Here is a 17775-nt window from a genome sequence, read left to right on the forward strand (position 1 = left end):
GAGGACAGTTACCAGTCCTTTTGTACCATCAGCTGAGGCTGATGATGAGGATGGATTTCCATCATTTTGTACGATCAGCTTATGCTGATGATGAGGATGGATTTCCATCCTTTTGTACCATCAGCCACCCATGGTGGGGGGGGAGCAAGGATGTTGGTGTTGAGTGCTGCACTATCGCGTCTATCTGCAGCATTCAGTAAAGATAGGGTGACATGTAAAAGAGTCAGAGGATTGTTTTACCTTTCGCTTCTGGGGGTGGGTGGGGGGTGGGTGAGTAGATTGCCAAGCTATGCCCTGACCCGCGGGCACTGTGTTTGACCCTAGAAGCATTTGGAGCTCAGCCAAGAATGCAAATAATTTTAGGAGGCTGCAGGAACTGTGGGATAGCTTCAGTCCTCCAGTCCATGCGCATCCATTTGATTCTTTGGCTTTCCGTTACGCTTGTCACGCTGCAGTGCGCTGAGTCCCTGCTATGGCGTCTGTCTGGAGATTTTTAAAAAAGGATTCTGAATTTCATCTTCTGTAACGGAGCGCTGATAGAACGGATAGAACGGATTTGCCTGCCCTTACAGCGATCACATCCGCATGGTCCATGCGGGAGCTCTTTTTTTTATTTTGATTTCGGACTGCATCGCCACCCGTGCTGATCGGAGCTCCACGCTGGGCAAACAGGAAATATTCAAAAGTTCGCGGGGCTTTTCCTGTTTACCTGACCACTGCATCCGAGTTCAGATTGTGGTCCAGAGCGGTCACTGGTGCACTGTGGGATAGCTCCCGGAGGCCAATACCATCGATCAGCGTCCACACTAACCCTAATCCGATATGTTAATACCGATACTAGCGTTACTCCTCTCGTTAGGGAGGAGTACAGAAACCGGTTTAAAGAGCCATTAAAATCGATATAAGGTGCCTCCTAGTGTGGACGGTTTTGGCGTTAAATCGGTTTTACGCTCCTAAAACCGATTTAAACGCCTAGTGTAGACCAGGCCTAAGAATTGAACCCAAGCCACCTAGGTAAAAAACTGGGAAACCTGACCACTAGACCATATGGGACTTGCACAAGCAATAATCCATTTACACATTCACTAACACATTCACACTTTCACATTCACTAACATTTAAAAGTAGCCATTCAAAAAACTTCAAAAACAGACTTCAAAGAGAAATTGCAGAGTTACAATTTATTTGCAAACTTAACACCATTAATTTGAGCTTGAATAGGGACTGGGAGTGGCTGGCTCACCACAAAAGCAATTTTCCCTCTCTTGGTATTGACACCTCCCCATCAATTATTGGGAGTGAACCACATCCACCCTGACTGAATTGGCCTTCAACACTGGTTCTCCCCTTGTAAGGTAACTCCCTTCATGTTATGTTCCAATATATATTTATGCCTGTATCTGCAATTTTCACTCCATGCATCTGAAGAAGTGGGTTTTTGACCCACGAACGCTTATGCCCAAATAAATCTCTTAGTCCTAAGATCTCTTAGTCCTTATTGTGAAATAAAAGCAAAACACATTCTAAGCTGATCTTAACCCTTTCAGTGCCCTTATAAAGTTAGATGCTTCTCACCACAGGTTGGCTGGTTGCTTTTCAGCTGGGGTCTCCCCTTTGATCAGCTCTTCAGTCACTTGGTGTGGTGGTGTCTGTAGGTGGAGGTGGAAGAGAGAGATAAAGCTTGGATTGTCAAGGGAGGTCTCTTCTGTTTCCTAGAAAGACACAGGAAAATGTGAGCAAAGGAGATGAAAGCTATAGAGCAAGGCACCACTGGGAGTTGAACCCATGATCTCCTGTTTACTAGACAAGCACTTTAGCCAGCTAAGCCATGGTGCCTTCCCCAAAAGAGCCTTTGCAACCACTACACTTGATGGTCCAAGACTACACCTTCAAATTCCAAAGTACAGACATTCCCCATTTTCTTCAAGACTTGCAGACTTTTTGCTGTCTGGCTCTCTGTGCATGGAAAGCCACAGCTGAGCTGACAGAGGGCTTCTAACATGCACTTCTCCCACAAGCTGCCATGATCAGATACTGATTAGTGCTCTGTGTTTCACTCACAGCAGCTTCAGCTCAACTTGAGTCATGGTAACCTTTCCATCAGCTCCAGATTTACCACTTAACACTTTCCACAAGACTTAGCTGCAAGAAAGGGTCTCTGTGTCTTGAACAAGGATTGTGCAGTGAGGTCTTTTCTTTTCATTAGAAGAAATAAAAGAAAGGAGCCTGACAGAAAAGCCAGGTTCAGCAAGGAAGAACTGGCAGGCCAAGCCAGGATCTTCTGGTGAGTAGGAAGGCTCTTCAGCCAGCTCTTCCCAAAGATCACTATCCAGAGGCCACTTCCCACAGAGACTGATTATGGTTACAGACCCATCCTGAAATTAGAGCAGGATATTTTAAAGCTTATTCTCACAGTACAGTAACACAATTCAACCATGTCGGCACAGAGGACAAAGCACTCCTTCATTTCACAGTTATTGCTACTGATCTCACTGACAAACTTCCTTTTCTCGGGGCTGCTCCCAGCACTTTAGGGAGTTTTTCCTCTTCTCCCTTCCAGCTGTGGTGATGGGACTGCAGCAGCTCCCCGGATGGCCGGCTTTGCTCTTTCACTTACATCCTTCACTTCTTTGGCTGAAACTGTGTTTGCCACCAGTTTAATCCATAGCTGAGACCTCAGGTACCAGCAGCTAGTTACAAAGGCTCAATTCCCATCACCATCAGTGGGAGGTTATCCAGGGCTGCCAAGGCTGCAGGATTTGGCCCATGGACAGTCAAGGTGCTACAGCAGCTACATTCTTATGTGGTGAGTCCTGCAGCCTATTACCAAACTGCTCTGCCATAGTCTGCAGGGCAGCTTGACTTTTTGAGACTCTGGCAGAAGGGAGACCCTGGAGGAGAGAAGGAAAATGTCCTCAGCAGTCACAGCCGGCAGGAGCAGCAAAGACTGGGTATCAGACACACTTTTTCACCAGGACAGTAAATGTGCACAACCCCCTGATATATTCTCAGTTCACTCCCCCTCCCAAGGAAGCCCTATTCTGCTCTATTACACTCTCATGGGATGAGAGGGAAGGTCCTCTCATGGGTAAATAACTGGTTACAAGGTAGGAATAAATGGTCAGTTTTCAAAATGGAGAGAGGTCAATAGTGGTGCCCCCCACGGGGTCTGGGACAAGTGCTATTCAACATATTCATAAATGATCTGGAAAAAGGGGTAAACAGCGAGATGGCTAAATTTGCAGATGATCCAAAAATACTCAGGAAAGTTAAGTCCAAAGCAGCCTGCGAAGAGTTACAAAAAGATCTCACAAAACTGGGTGAAAGGGCAACAAAATGACAGATTTGTTGGTAAATGCAAAGTGATGCACATTGGAAAACATAATCCCAACTATACATATAAAATGACGAGGCCAAAAATAGTTGTTGCCACTCAAGAGAGATCTTGGAGTCACTGCGGATAGTTCTCTGAGAACATCCACTCAGTGTGCAACAACGGTCAAAAAAGCAAAGAGAATCTTGGGAATCATTAAGAAAGGGATAGAGAATAAGACAGAAAATATCATATAGCTTATGGCCCCCCACATGCATTGGCCTCCCCTCAGGCAAGGGGCTTATAGGCTCTTCTGCCAGTTGGTGTTAGCAGCAGCAACGGCTGGGTTCAATGTCTAGGGGAGGAGAGCAGCAGAGAGGGAGAAGAAGAGAGAGTCCCGAGAGGGAAGCAATGAGAGCAGAGTGCAAACCAACCAGCTGAAAGTCTCACAGGAGTCCTGAAATATCAGTAGCTCCAGGACCCATCAGGGCTGCCCGGGGGGTAAGTGGGGCAATTTGCCCTGGGCCCCACAGGGCCCCCCACAAGAGTGTTTTGGGGCTCCTGGAGTGGGGTCCTTCACTAACTCTGGGGGCTCTGGAAAACTCTCGTGGGGCCTGGGCCCCCGGAGATTCTTCAGCTCTGGGTCTTCGGTGGCAATTCGGGGGCGGGGGGTCCTTCATGAATGAAAAGTGACTTCACTGAAGTGTTGAAGGGCCTTAATGGAGAGAAAAGATTGGGTATTAAAGGGCTCTTTAATTGAGCAGAGAAAGGCATAACAAGACCCAATGGCTGGAAGGTGAAAAGAGACAAATTCATATTACAACTAAGGCACAAATATTCAACAATGAGGATGATTCACCACAGGAACAAGCTACCAAGGAAAGTGGTGGATTCTCCATCTCCTGATGTCATTTAATGAAGACTAGATGCCTTTCTGGAATGTGTTTGCTCCAAAAGTAGCTATTGTGTCATACAGGAGGCCTGTGATATGCAGGGGGTCAGATTAGATGCTCTAACGGTCCCTTCTGGCCATAAAGTCGACTAATTTCTGAAAAACTGAGTGTGGCATTGGGAGCAGCATCTGATGTTTCCCTGTCTAGCCGGCTTGCTGCCTAGAACGAACGCTCCTTGAGTGGGGTGATCCACAGGGAGTAGCTCAAACCTCCACAGTGCCTGGCCAGGGGCAGGACATTAGCACAGCAAGGGAGGGGTGTGGCAGTGACATCACAAAGGCCTTTTGCAGGACCTCAGACTATTGGTGGGGAGGTGGTGACTTCACAGAGAGATGCTGACATCAGGCAGGCAGGAGAGGGGTGAGGGGCCAGGGAAACCTCAGAGACCCCTGTGGCTTTGCTTCAGCAAGTCTCCTTCTCCAGGTCTCTCTTTGAGGACTGAGAGAGTATTCGGGTTCACGTACGTGAGCGCCAGGAGGAACCTCTTTCGAGTTTTCTCCTTCTCTTTCAGTGATTTTACTAGAAAACAGAAGTCCCTATTTAGAAGGTAAGAGCCTCCTGGAGGGAAGGGGTGTCATGAAGGCATCACAGTTTGGATGCCGGTGCCCCCCCAATGTAAGGAAGTTCCCGCCGTCCTGCTGTGTTCACAGTGTGGGAGAGAGCAGCATTCCATGGCGGTGATTTGCTCCTGGCTGCCGTAGCAGAGCAGCAGGCTCAGCTGTCTGAACTTCCCAGAGCGATGAAAGGGGAGGGGCCCAGGGCTCATTAGCAGGAATGCAGGGCAGGCGAGTTCACAGCGGGCATTGTGGGATACTGGAGGAGGCCAGTTATGGTGATATAATGAACAGCAGTGTCCACACTGACACTCTCTCACTTTAAGTTTGCTGCAAAAAGCTTTAGACTTCTCATCAAAGTTGTTTTATTTTGTCACCAAAACAGGGCAGTTTTGTCGCCAGACGTGGCATTGCAGTGTGTACACCAGCCACAAGCTGCCGACCGAGGTAGCGTTGTGTGTTTTTCACACACCTGAGCAATATAATTCTGCTGAAACAACTTTGTAGTGCAGACCTGGCCAAAGATTCACTCACACACAACTTGTAAGGAAAACGTCACCTGTTCCTCTGCTTTGCAGAATCCAAACACAAGCAAAGCTTGTCAGGCCCCAGTGGCAATGGCAGGGAGTCAGATGTGGGCAGACAGTATATTTTAGCCACCCACAGGCACCATGGCTTCGCTGGCTAAAGCATTTGTTTTGTAAACAGGAGATCCTGGGTTCAATTCCCAGTGGGGCCTTGTTGACTGGTTGTTGGGGCACCTGCTATTGGCTACTGTCAGAAGACAAGATTCAGAGCTAGATCGGCCTTTGGTCTAGCCCAGTGTGGTTTTTCTTATGGTTTAAATAACACTCACAGGCACTGATAATAGAGTTAATGAATGTTTGAGAGTTACGAGTGGGTAGGTCAGTGCTCCAGTCCCCACACAGATGACCCCCTTCCTCTGGGACGGGGCAGGTCTGAGCTCTCACACCAAATGGCTCATTGGGGCTGACAGAATCTGTGAGCAGCTTGTTTAGTTTTCGCCAAAGGTTGAGTCCTGCTTTATGCACCGTGAGAATGAAAATCCTAAACTGCCCTTTGAAATAACGAATGCAGCAGGACGTGTTATTGTCCCTGCCCCAAAGCAGACAGACCAATGGAGAAATACCGTCGAGTCCAAGGTAATACTCCCCTGCCATTTTACCTTTTTTGCTTGCTGAACTTCTTCTTATCTGCCCGGCCCAGGCTGTCCTCTGCCTCAGCTGCTGCTCCCGGCCTGCTCTAGAGTCAAACACGCAGGGCCCCCGGGGGAACAGAGGCTGGGACAGGGCAGCAGCCTGGGCTGGGCTGGGAAGATGCTGGGAGTTCTCGTTCTCTGAGAACTGGCCTGGCTCCCTTCTCAACAGCGAACAAATCAATTCCACGCCCCCTCCCCAGAAAAACCAACCTGGAGCCAAGGGCAGCAGGGGACGATTCCCTCCAGTTCCCACCGAGGCAGGAGAGAAGCCAGGGTGTTTCTAGCAGAGCTTATGGAACTGACGTGGGGAAACCAGCCTTTAATAACAGGCAGTTCCAGTTTAAGCTCAGTGTTTTTAACAATTTCTACAACATTAAATAACCCTTCAATCGTAGTGTCACCATCCATAACATTGCTTCAGCCTTATAGGTTCCCAAATCCACAACTAAACATCTCTTCAAATCCAAGGGAGTGGAGATCAGTCAATGTTCAGAGTCATCCCACATAGAAGAACCATGTTGTGGTACATACTGGCCCCATCATGTGGCCATCGCCTTTCCCTCCTCTCTGTTAAAAGTTTTGATATTTTGCACAGAAACTTTCTTCCCTCAGGAGAGACCTGGGAACCAGGGCTCCCAGCCAGACAAACACCTTTAAGAGGCGGCGTAACCTGTCAAAAAATGATCTCCCTCCTTCAGTTCAGTGACAGCCTGCGCATCTCTCTGCCAGTGCGAGAGCGTGTAAGGCACTAATCCGGATAGTGGTGGCTGGGTGAAGATATGAAGAGCCAGCAGAGTGGCGCAGCGGGAGCGTGCTGGGCCCAGAGGTCGATGGATTGAAACCATCCTCTGCTACCCATGCACTTGTTCCTTTTCCCTCTGGGCCTTCCAGCGAGCCGGTGACCAGCAGAGCACCGAGAGCCTAGGCCAGGAGGCAAGAGGTGGCTGAGGCGAAGCGGCGGCCTGCCAGGCAGCTCCCCGGCACCTCTGGCTGCCTGGGCTGAAGGCAAGAGGCAGGCCTGGGCGTGGCGAGGGCCTCCTGTCCTGGAATGAGGCTGCAGTGCTTCCTGGTCCCCTTTTCCCACCCACACCGGCAGGCGGCTGCTGCGGGAGAACACGAGGGAGGCTCTCGGGGCGCTAGGCAGCGCTGTGTGTGTGACTGTCAGGGGAAAGAGCCGAGGCTCCCGACTCGACCTGCCATTGACTCGCGCGGCTCTGCGCGCTGTCAGCCGGGGCGGGCCAGGCTGCGGACGTGACTCAGGCTTGGGCCGCATGGCCCCACTTTCCTGACGAGGCATGAGGCAGGCCAAGAGCTTTGCACAGCGTACAGGGAAGTGGGAGGGAGGCATCTTCGGGCCGGCCTGTCTCCTCCGCTTCTCCCTTGCCGCTTGGACAGAAGTGGGAAAGGAGCGAAACATACACAACTGAAGATTCTGCACTTGGATTAAGCCTGAGTCCCTGACATGGCTGCTCAGAGGCAGGCTTTTGCGGCGTGGCCCCCACACTCTTCCAGCCAGCGGGTGACCCCACTGTGTCCAAGAGGGAGCCTTCGAGGCGGCAAAAGGGGAACATCACAGCTCCCAGCAGACCTTGAGGAGCCCACGAGGAGCCTTCAGTGGCATCCCTGGGGGAGCATAAACTCCCCCTCCTGTGCCCATCACACAGAGGTTGATTAATCAAAACCCTCTTCTGCCAGCACCAGGCCTCCTTCTTCTTACATTGGGCCTGCAAGTGAGGGGGCGGCTGGCACAGCTCCAACCTGTGTGTCAGGAGGCGGCTGATGCCCGCAGCCTGCTGGGGAGCTCCCAGAAGTTATTAATGGACAGAGACTCCTCAATGCCCTTAGTAACAAGGGTTTGGGGTTCACCGAGGCCAGTAAGGGGGTCACTATGTCGGCCCTATATCCCTGGGGTCAGGTCACTGTGCCACTTTGATCTAGAGCTCGGATCCCAACAACCAACCAGCAGCCCACAGCCTCCCCCTGGGTCTGCCCCACCTGGTTACTCCTTACAGGCCGACCTTACCCCCCTTCCAGCCCCAGATTCACCCCCTAATCATCCTACTGCTACTCAGAGCCACAGCCGTGGAGGTGCTGAAGGAGGGAGGGGTGACTCTAGGGTGGGGTTCTTCTCTAAAGATGGCTGGCAGAAAGGTGGTGCTCAGCTCTGTCAGCAACCTGCCCAGTTGCCTCACTGCCAGGGGATGCAGACATTTCTGTAAGGCCATTAAATGGGGTTTTTGGCTTCTGAATGAATATGAGGAATGTGCAATTATGAGAGGGAATTTCCATCCCTCTTCCAGGTGCAATTAAGAGCTCCAGTGGCCTAATGGATAAGGCATTGGCTTCCTAAGCCAAAGATTGTGGGTTCAAGTCCCATCTGGGATGAAAATCTCCTTCTTTCATGTATATTGCAAAGAAACCTGGTGTTATTTTTCTCCAAGGAAGCTGGGAGATGTTTGAACACAAAGTACTGCAGCTTGGGAACAATCCCCCAGAAATGGCATCTTCCACTCCACAAATCAGTAGCAAACAGTTAATATATTAGTGTTTGTCTGAGAATAGAGTGAAGGGGAGTGTTCACTCCGACACCTCAGTGAGTGAAACAGACAAGAAAGAGCAAGGCTGTCCTGAAAGACAACGGATCTGTCTGGAGGCAAAGCAGACCTTGAGAATGAGCAAGAGTGTGAAAAGAGGTTCAAATGTGGGTTAGGTGTTAGTTAGGTTGGTCTGACAAATTTCAAGAAAATACCAATGCTCGTAGACTGATGCAGACACGGCCTGACAACTCCCCCACTATCGGCTCCCCATCGGTGTCAGAAGCTCTCCCTTCCCTGCTCCCCAGCCCTCAGCCCCAGGAACCACTGTCCTCTGCTTCCCCCTCCGGCCCCACCAACTTTTCCTCCCATTTCTGGGTCCCTCGCCCCAGGGGCCAGACACGGGGTCCCACTCACCGCAATGCTCTCCACGAGGGCTGCTTTGGAGACCTGGGGCTCCAGAGAGTCCAGCCCCTGCTGCTGTGCCAAGAAGCACAGACGTGGGACAGCATGGAGGAAGCTGAGCTGTTGGGTCCTGTCCTCCACCAACTAGGAGGGGGGGGGGGGGGAGAGAGACTGAGACAGTTAGGTGGGGACCTCCCCAACCCACCTACACCAGATCCACAGCTCAGGAACCCCATGAAGTTGGACAGGGAAAACCGCCCCGCTTCCCGAAACCAGTGTCGCCCTGCACAGACTGGGGTTGTAACTGGGACAGTGTCTGCGGGGAGCAGACACCTTGGCCTGCGTGAGACAAATGCCCCCACTTTGGGGTGCCAGGTAACAGGGGAGAAGTTCCCCCCATTGGGGGTGATGGATTCTGTGGGACAAGACCCCCTGCGTGGGTGGGGATGGAACAAGAGGCAGGACAGACTCGGGGGCAGCGCAGCTGGGGGATTTTTGTACCTCAGCTCTGCCCTGGAGGTGCTGCTGGATGACCCTGATGGTGTCTTGTTCAGGGGACACATCCTCCTCCTCCCTCTCTTCTTCCTCCTCCTCCTCCTCAACCCACTCCTCTTCCTTTTCCTCAGCCCACTGCTGCTGGGCACTGGGGGTCTCTGCACCAGGGAGAGAAGGAGAAAGGACAATCCCTGCTGCCACTGGGGGGATGCAGTGTAGAGAAATGGCTCAATGTCCCCCATCCTCAACAAGGAACCCCATGGTATAGAGGGCCCCACCCTGCCCCTCCCATCAGCCTCAGGGCCCCGTGGCCATCAGCCCCCCCAACATCATCAGGGAAGGCTGGAGCTCCCCCGACTCTGCCCAGCAACCCCTGCCACAGGGTGTGGCTGTGTCACCCCCACTGGTGTTAGTGGGGCTCCCGTGGCTCAGTCCTGGCACCTTGGTGACCCAATGGGCACAGGGTGTTCCTAGTCCCCCACTGCCCCTGTCCTTCCCCCTGTCCCCAGGGTCTCCGCTCACCTGCACAGAGGGAGCCTTCAACCTCAGGGCTGTCAGACCCCACAGAGGAGCTGCTGGCCCCTCAGGAGTAGGTGAACCTGCTGGTTCCCGTGCCGGAGCCGCCCAGCTCCTGCGCTGGGCTGGCTGGGGGCTCCTCGGTGGCCAGGCGGGTGGATGGCTTCTGCTGGGCTCTGGGGCTGGGCTGCTGCCTCCTCTGCTTCCTGGAAAGGATGCCGCAGAGCCACCTTGCCTGGCTCCCGCCCTCTCCTGGGTCCCTACATAGCATCACTCGGGGCCACCTCCATTTGGGACCAGAAGGTGCCTCTGGGCCTGCTAAGGGAACTGGTGGCTTTCTCTTCCTCCAGAAGGTCAGAGAGCTCCTCCGCTTTGCCTGCCCACTGGTCTCTTCCCCGCCCGCGGGGACAGAGGGGCCACTCTCCTCCTGGGCAGACGGACGCTGCTCCCTACTGGCTCCAGAGCCACCTGCCCAGGCTTCCTCCTCAGCATCCGCTTCAGCCGCTCCATCCTGGAACTGAATGGGGAACAGCCATGAGTCTGGGCTCAAGGCAGCCTCTCATTAACGGGCCTGCCTGCTCCCCTGTCCACATCCCCTCTGCTGAGGCAATTCCTCCTCACCACACACCCCACCCCAGGGCAGGGGGGGCTGCCGTCCACACGCACTGGCAGCAGCTCACAGCACAGGCTGCTCCCAATGTTCCCAGAGCAATGGGGCTCTCCGTTAGTTTGGACGAGCAGCTCCCTCCACCCCAGTAGGCCCCGCTCCCTCCCAGGCCAGAGAAAGAGCAGAACCCGGACAGTCCTCAATGAAAGTTCGTTCACAAGGTGCCAATCCTAGGAGGGAGGAGTCGCCCTCAGTTCCCACTGATTTCACTGCTTGCGGTTGTGGGTGTTCAGCACCTGGCAGGTTCTGCCCTCCCCAAAGACTCTCGACGTTGGGAACAATCTCCTACAAGGGAAGCGCTGGGAGCCCTATTGCTGGGCCATTCCCACCACACTGGCGATGGCTCTGGAGACCTCCACTCACTTGCTCTAGATGGGATGGAGCTGGAAGGCAGATGCTCTCTTCCTCGATCTCCTGCACCCAGGTGGGCTGGAAAGGGTGCTGCACAATGCCCTGCCAGCAGGGTTGGGGGTAGAAGCCAGGAGATCAAAAGTAGCTGTGAAAACAAGACAATGTTTTATTGCCAGGGGATGGATAAACTCAGCCTAGTAACTGGGGGTTCACAACACTGACCTACGGCCAGCAGGACACCCCCCATCTCCAGGTCTCCTAGTACCTCACGCACATTCCTGAAGCGTGACGGCCCAAGGGCTCTGGGGCATTTCTTCGGAGGTGTCTCCGCTGTCGTCGTCTTCACTGTTGTCATGTTCCATTCTATAGGAGTTTATAAAAATATGCTAATGAGTGTGAATATAAAGTGACTGGACTATGCTTCATGCAAAAGGTCTCTTGTAAGGTATCATTACAAAGTTTATAATCTACTGAGTGTGGTCATCCTATTTGTATAAATGTATCACTTTTCTATCTGTATCTGGGTGGAAGAGAACAAATGGGGCAGCTATCATGAGAAATCCACTAGCTACCACCTGAGCTGGAACAAAGGCTGTACCAGGGGAAAGGAGCGTGAGGAGGGCTCCAGGGAGGCACGGCAAGGCCCAGCCCAGCCCAGCTGAGCGGCTCCCTCCAGCTCGTTCCTGGCTGAGCGGCTCCCTCCGGCCTGGTCCCAGCCTGGCCACGGCTGTTTTGACCATATATGGCCTGTGACGTTTTGGGTGTAATATAATATCTCATTGGAAGGCGACAGGGCCAGAAAGAGTTAATTAACTCACAGACTTACTTAACCCTTTAAAGACTGGTTAGGAAGATATGTAAAAATCCACTGACTTTCCTTTTGAAAGCTCCAGTGTGGGGAGCTTTGAAAAGGTCTCAGATGGAGTAAGAGCTGTTAAGAAACTTGAGCAGCTCTATAACCAAGTGGCTGTGTTTGGCCAGCAGGTTGGGAAGACAATGGGGTTGGAACAGGAATCTCTCCATTCTGATTCTTTAAGTGAGCAGTCTGTGCTTCTGTGTTGATGCAAATTATTTGGCTGGCAGGGAGAGGAAAGACTTGCTAATAGCTGTTAGCAAAGAGAGCCCACCCCATCAGCCAGTGAATTCTGTTAAGCAAGAAAAATCAGGGTTTGATCCTTCAGAACAAGTAGGAAAGAGAGAACTTAAGTTTGCAAAGGGAAGCCACAGATTAACCCTAAAAGGTTAACCCAAACCCCAATGGTATTGAGCCAAAGGTGTGGCATGATGACAAAAATGATTGTAGGTGGACACCTGCAATGAATTTGTTGTTATTGCTAATGGTAATTTTTGTAACTGTGTTGTTATTGCCAAGAACTGTAAAAATGTTCCATCTAGGGTGACCAGATGTCCCCATTTTATAGGGACAGTCCTGATATTTGGGGCTTTTTCTTATATAGGCTCCTATTACCCCCCACCACTGTCCCGATTTTTCAGTTGTTATCTGGTCATCCTAGTTCCATCCCTCCCTTTCAGAGGTCCCTGTGTTCTAACCTGTCACAGCTTCTGCACCTTCTATTTGTTTCCATCACGCTAGGCATCTGGCTTTCAAGTCTTGCCTACAGGAGGCAGCCAGTCTGTTCTTGCTGGAATTTCTGGAGCTTGTGAGCTGAACTGGCAGCTCCAGCCTTTATAGGCAGAGGCTGGCTGATGTGTCACACAATCTCTTTATTACTCGCTTGAGATTGGTCACCTGTTACTTGTGGGATTTTTCCTTATATGGACACTCAGAGCCACAAGGTTTGACCATCTACGGCCATCAGGTACCAGTGATGTAAAAGTGCCATCACCACAGCAGTGACCATAATGCCAGGTGTTTTGACCATCTATGGCCTGCGATGTTATGGGCATAATATAATATCTTATTCAGCCAATCACTCAGACAAACAAGTTGTTTATATTTGCAGGAGATAATGCTGCCCGATTCTTGTTTACATTCCTCTGCATGAGATGTCACAATTGTTTCTTTAGCAATGGAGTATGATGTCACAGACTGTGTCCATCATCATGTAATGACTGACTGCACCCATCACTTTTAAACCACTTTGTTTGCACCCATGCCCTTAATCCTGTCCTAAAATTACCTTCTCATGCTCTCTTCTTGCTGCGGGGTACTGTACATGTGAGGCAGGGCGGGTTGGGAGAAGAAATATTCTTTATCTGAAGAAGTGATCTGTGTGAGGAAAACATTTGAAAACTTGTTTACTGAGTAATGTGAGTTCTTCACTCTACTTGATGGCATTTCTCTGTTTGTAACATGAACTTGTGAACACCACATCCAATCAATTCCAAAATTCCAGCAATATTCTAGGCATCAGTGAGCAGAACCGTATTGGTTTTGGTGAAAATTGGAATGGGAAATAGACCAGTAGTGCTTAAGTTAGGTTTGGCGCCTTACTCCTATTGAAATCGGTGGGTGTTATGCACCTAACCTGCTGGTGGGATTTTCAAAAGCATCTTTAAGCATCTGTTTGCATCTTAAGCACTTAAATACCTTTGAAAATCTGGTCCTTCATCTCTGTCTCAGTTCCCCATCTATAAATGGAGGTTAATACTTCTTTATGCTACTGATTACCTATCTTGTCTATTTCTTTAGCTTGTAATTGAGGCACAGGACAATCTCTTACTATGTTTTTGTAATGGGACCCTGAATTTTGGTTGGGACAGCTAAACACTACTGTAAAACAAAAAATGATCAGCCCCCTAATATAAAGGCCCACCAATGATCTATTTTTCAGGGCAAGTCACAGGCCCAGCTGTGTCAGAGGAAAGTCTGAGAAACCCCATAGAAAAACAACTATGGATTAACCTGCCCATAGGAGAAGTTTCTTCCTGACCCCCATCAGTTAGTGGTAGGCTTATATCCTGAAGCATGAAGATTTATATCACTTCTACGTTTTGTATACCAGCGAAGTTAAGATGATATTGTCCATATAAATGTCTAATCCTTTTCTGAATCAGCAGCGCCTGACCCAGGAAACTCAACCCCAATATCCTGAGGAGAGAGAGACACAATCAGACAGACACTGAGGGCTCCCCCCGCCCTTTATCAACAAGTGAAACCCCCTCCCCACAGGGACATGGCCTGATTTGATTCGCCCCCATGTTAATCCAGCCCAGAGCCTGCCCCCCCCCGCCTGGGGAAAGTGAGTGAGGGTGGGGGGGAGCGACAGAGGAGGGGGGATGGGGTGAGCAGGGCGGGCCGCAGGGAAGGGGGGAGGTGGATCCTGGGCTGCTCTGAAGTTCAGACAGTGACCGGGTGGGTGACGAGGCTGCAGCCCCTGAACTGCGACAACTCACAGGCTGGGGCCGCCCCTGGTTCCCTGCGCACCCGGGATGGGACATCGCCTGGCCCCACGGCCCCAGGCTGCCGCGCGTGGGGCTGCTCCCAGGCAGCTCAGCCCCCCCTCCCCCGCTGCTGCCCCCCCGGCCCAGCTGGGGGGGGGTGTGGAGCCCTTTCACTCCGTGCTGCCTCTGCCCTCCCCCCCAGCCCGGATCCCACGGGCCCGGGGCTGCTCCCGGGGCAGGGGCGCGGCAGGGCCTGGTGCCTGGAACTGGGGGTCTGAGGAGCCCCCGGCCCCCCCGTGCGGAGCCGCCACTCACCGTCCCGCCCCAGCGCCCCTCGGACCGGCCCCGCCCCGCCCCGCCCGCCGGCTGCCCTCGAGCCGCGTCCCCCGCTCCGGGACCCCCCAGCAGCGCCGGGGCGGGTCCCACTGGTGCCGCCCGCGGGGACTGAGCCGCGCAGCCCCTGGCCGCGAGCGGGATTCGAATCCCAATGGCCGCAGCGCGCGCCCGGGAGGTGGGGGGGGGTCGAGGGAACCGGGGCCTCCCTCCACGCGCTGCGTCTCTGTCCCGCGCTCTCTCCGCCAATCAGGGAGCGGGGAGGGGCGCGGCGAAGTGACGAGTTACGGCCCCTCCTCCAATAGAGGCCGCGCGTGAGACAGAGAGAACTACGCTTCCCAGTGTGCACCGGGAGGGGGCGCGTTGTCTGAGCAACCTGTCCGTCACTTCCGCTCTGAGACGAGCCAGGAACTACAACTCCCAGCCTGCCCCGGGGCGCCTCCGTCCTCTCCAGCCCAGGTGAGGGCAGGTCCCTGGGTCAACCTGACACCTCCCCCCCAACGCAACTCCTCACTCCCGCCCCGCCCCCCTCCGGCTCCTGACACGAAGGCGCGTGTCCCAGGGTCTTGGCCCTGCCCCCCCCCGCAGTGCTGCGCCCCCAGCGTTTCCCCCCTGCCTGCTTCTCCCTTGGCCTCGTCTCTCCCCACTGGGGGGGGGGGGTCTGTTGGATGGAGCCATATGGAAATAGGGGGGAGGGACAGGGCTTGGGTTAGGGTTTTCCCCCCAGCTCTGGGAGGGGAGTGGGAGATAGGGGGTAGAATGGGGGAGGGGCGGGGCTGGGCTGGGAGCCAGGACTCCTGGGTTCTCCCCCCAGCTCTGGGAGGGGAGGGGAGGGGAGGGGCAGGGCTGGGAGCCAGGACTCCTGGGTTCTCCGGCCAGCTCAGGGAGGGGCAGGGCTGGGAGCCAGGACTCCTGGGTTCTCCGGCCAGCTCGGGGAGGGGAGGGGAGGGGAGGGGCAGGGCTCGGAGCCAGGACTCCTGGGTTCTCCCCCAGCTCTGGGAGGGGAATGGGGTGAGTAGAGTGGGGGAGGGGTTGGGGGTGCCTGCTGCCCTCGCAGCAACCAGCAGAGCGCCCCCTGCAGCTTGCCCCCAACCACGTGCTTGGTGTGCTGGTGCCTGGAGCCGCCCCTGGTTCCAGCCCCTCTGCCCAGGCAGCTCCCCCAGCCATTCTCTCTCTCTCTCTCTCTCTCTCTCTCACACGCACACGCACACACACACACACGCGTGTCCCATCCCAGCTCTCCTCAGCCCAGAGGGGAGCCCCCCGCCTGAGTGGGGAATCAGAACCCCCCAAAATTACCCTGGGACCAGCATGATCTGCCTCCGCCCTGCCCAGTTCTGCATGTATTCGAAGTGAGTCAGTTTCCCTGTCCAAATGTGTGTCCCGCCATGTGTTTCTTCTCCTCCCCAGTTCCCTCCAAACCACCCCCTTTCCGCTGCACCCCGGGCTGGGTCTCTGCCAATCCCCCTTCTCCCCTCCTGCCCCCAATATCTCCCTGCCCCTACAGGTCTATAGGGCTGGATCCTTCCCTCCTCGCTTCTCCCCTCATTTCGTGCCTCTGGGGGTTTATGGAGATGGGTCTCTCCTCTGCCATCCCCTCTCCTACCTCCCCATATCCCGCTGCCTCTAGGGGTCTATGGGGCTGGGTCTCTCCTCCCTCCATCCCCTCCCCTGCCCCTAATATCCTGCACAGCATGTCCTGGGAGTGACTCAGATGCCCTGGACCAACATTTCACAAACCTCCACCCCACATGTCTCTTCTCTCCCCCAGCTCCCTCCACCCCACCCCATTTCCCCTGAACCCCAGGCTGGGTCTCTGCCAACCCCCTCTCCTCCTGACCCCAATATCTCCCTGCCCCTAAGGGTCTATGGGGCTGGGTCTCTCCCTCTCCCCATCCCCTCATCCCTTCATGGGGCTGGGTCTCTCCCTCTCCCCATCCCCTCATCCCTTCCCCCAATATCTCCCTACCCCAGTCTGTCTATGGGGCTGGGTCTCTCCCTGAAGCCCCGCCCCCAGCGCGGGGCTCACAGACAATACCCGCCCGGCGGCTGTGACGTGAGGTGACGTGCTCAGTCCCCGCAGGCAACTCATTCACCTGAGACCAAAACGACAGAAGGTGTCACGTGTCCATGGGCGGGGCTATGCAGATGAGCAGTGTCTGGCGGCAGGACGGAGAGCAGCGAGAGGAACCGAAGGAGCCCGGCGGAGAGAATTCTCTGCGTGTGGACAGAATCCGGTGTGGGGAGTTCGTGCTGTGGGTGCCTGCACCGGAGTCACTTCGGGGCAGTGATTGTTACTGAGCTGCATAGTGACCAAAGGCGTGTGACTGGGGTGTGGTGCCTGGCGGGGAGCAGCTCATGGTGATAATGAAAAAGGTGGAAGCAGCAGATCCTGTCCTAGCAGGGGCCTGTGTGGGATTTCTTTGCAATCATGAGTGGGCTTGTTGCGGGGGCAACTAGACACCCCCCCCCTTGATTCTGGCGGGCGGGGCTTCTGCTGTCTGCCTTAGGGAGGGCAGGGTCCATAATGGAACAGCCCACGGTTGGGGGTGGGGGGGTTGAATCATGTTTCTGAAGTGGGAGAGCAACTTCCCCGGCTCCCACTCACTCTCCACTAGGGGCCTGGGCTGGGATCTCTAGGGAGGGAAGCACAGAAAAAAACAGTCTCCCCAATGAAAGCCAGGAGTCCTGGCTCCCAGTCCCCCTGCTTTAGACCCCACTCCCCTCCCAGGGCTGGAGATAGAACCCAGGAATTCTGACCACCAAACCCGCCCCCCGCTCTGACCACCAGACGTCACACTCCCCTTTTAGATCCGAGGCCTGTAGTGTGCGAGTGGAGCTGGCTGCCAGTGGGGGCTGAGCACCTATTTTTTCTCTGTTGGTTCTGCAGCCCCGTAGCTCCCATGGAGTCGCTGACTTGGCTCCTTTCACACCCTAGAGAGAGGAGCAGAACCAGGGCTATGGCTGATCTATGGGGCACCAGGTGAGTGGCAGACGGTTCAGGTGCTGAGAATTTGCCTGACCCCTCAGGGATACAGTGTGAGGTGGTGTCCCAGGCATCTCTATGAAAGGAGCAGAACAGGATTTACT

The 17775-nt window shown here is 54.0% G+C and overlaps 1 long non-coding RNA gene and 2 other non-coding genes across 3 annotated transcripts; 1 reads left to right on the forward strand and 2 right to left on the reverse strand.

The window, feature by feature from the left end:
* Positions 1-1762: 1762 nt before the first annotated feature.
* Positions 1763-1836, reverse strand: TRNAT-AGU. The gene has a single exon. It is a non-coding gene; the product is annotated as a tRNA-Thr (tRNA).
* Positions 1837-8351: 6515 nt separating this feature from the next.
* Positions 8352-8424, forward strand: TRNAR-CCU. The gene has a single exon. It is a non-coding gene; the product is annotated as a tRNA-Arg (tRNA).
* Positions 8425-11257: 2833 nt separating this feature from the next.
* LOC123359041 lies at positions 11258-14054 on the reverse strand. The gene is made up of 3 exons (XR_006575811.1): positions 13874-14054; positions 13149-13237; positions 11258-11370 (listed from the first exon to the last, which is right to left on the reverse strand). It is a non-coding gene; the product is annotated as an uncharacterized LOC123359041 (long non-coding RNA).
* Positions 14055-17775: the final 3721 nt, after the last annotated feature.

This window comes from Mauremys mutica, unplaced genomic scaffold (assembly GCF_020497125.1).
Source record: "Mauremys mutica isolate MM-2020 ecotype Southern unplaced genomic scaffold, ASM2049712v1 Super-Scaffold_100100, whole genome shotgun sequence".
Taxonomy (NCBI): Eukaryota; Metazoa; Chordata; order Testudines; family Geoemydidae; genus Mauremys; species Mauremys mutica.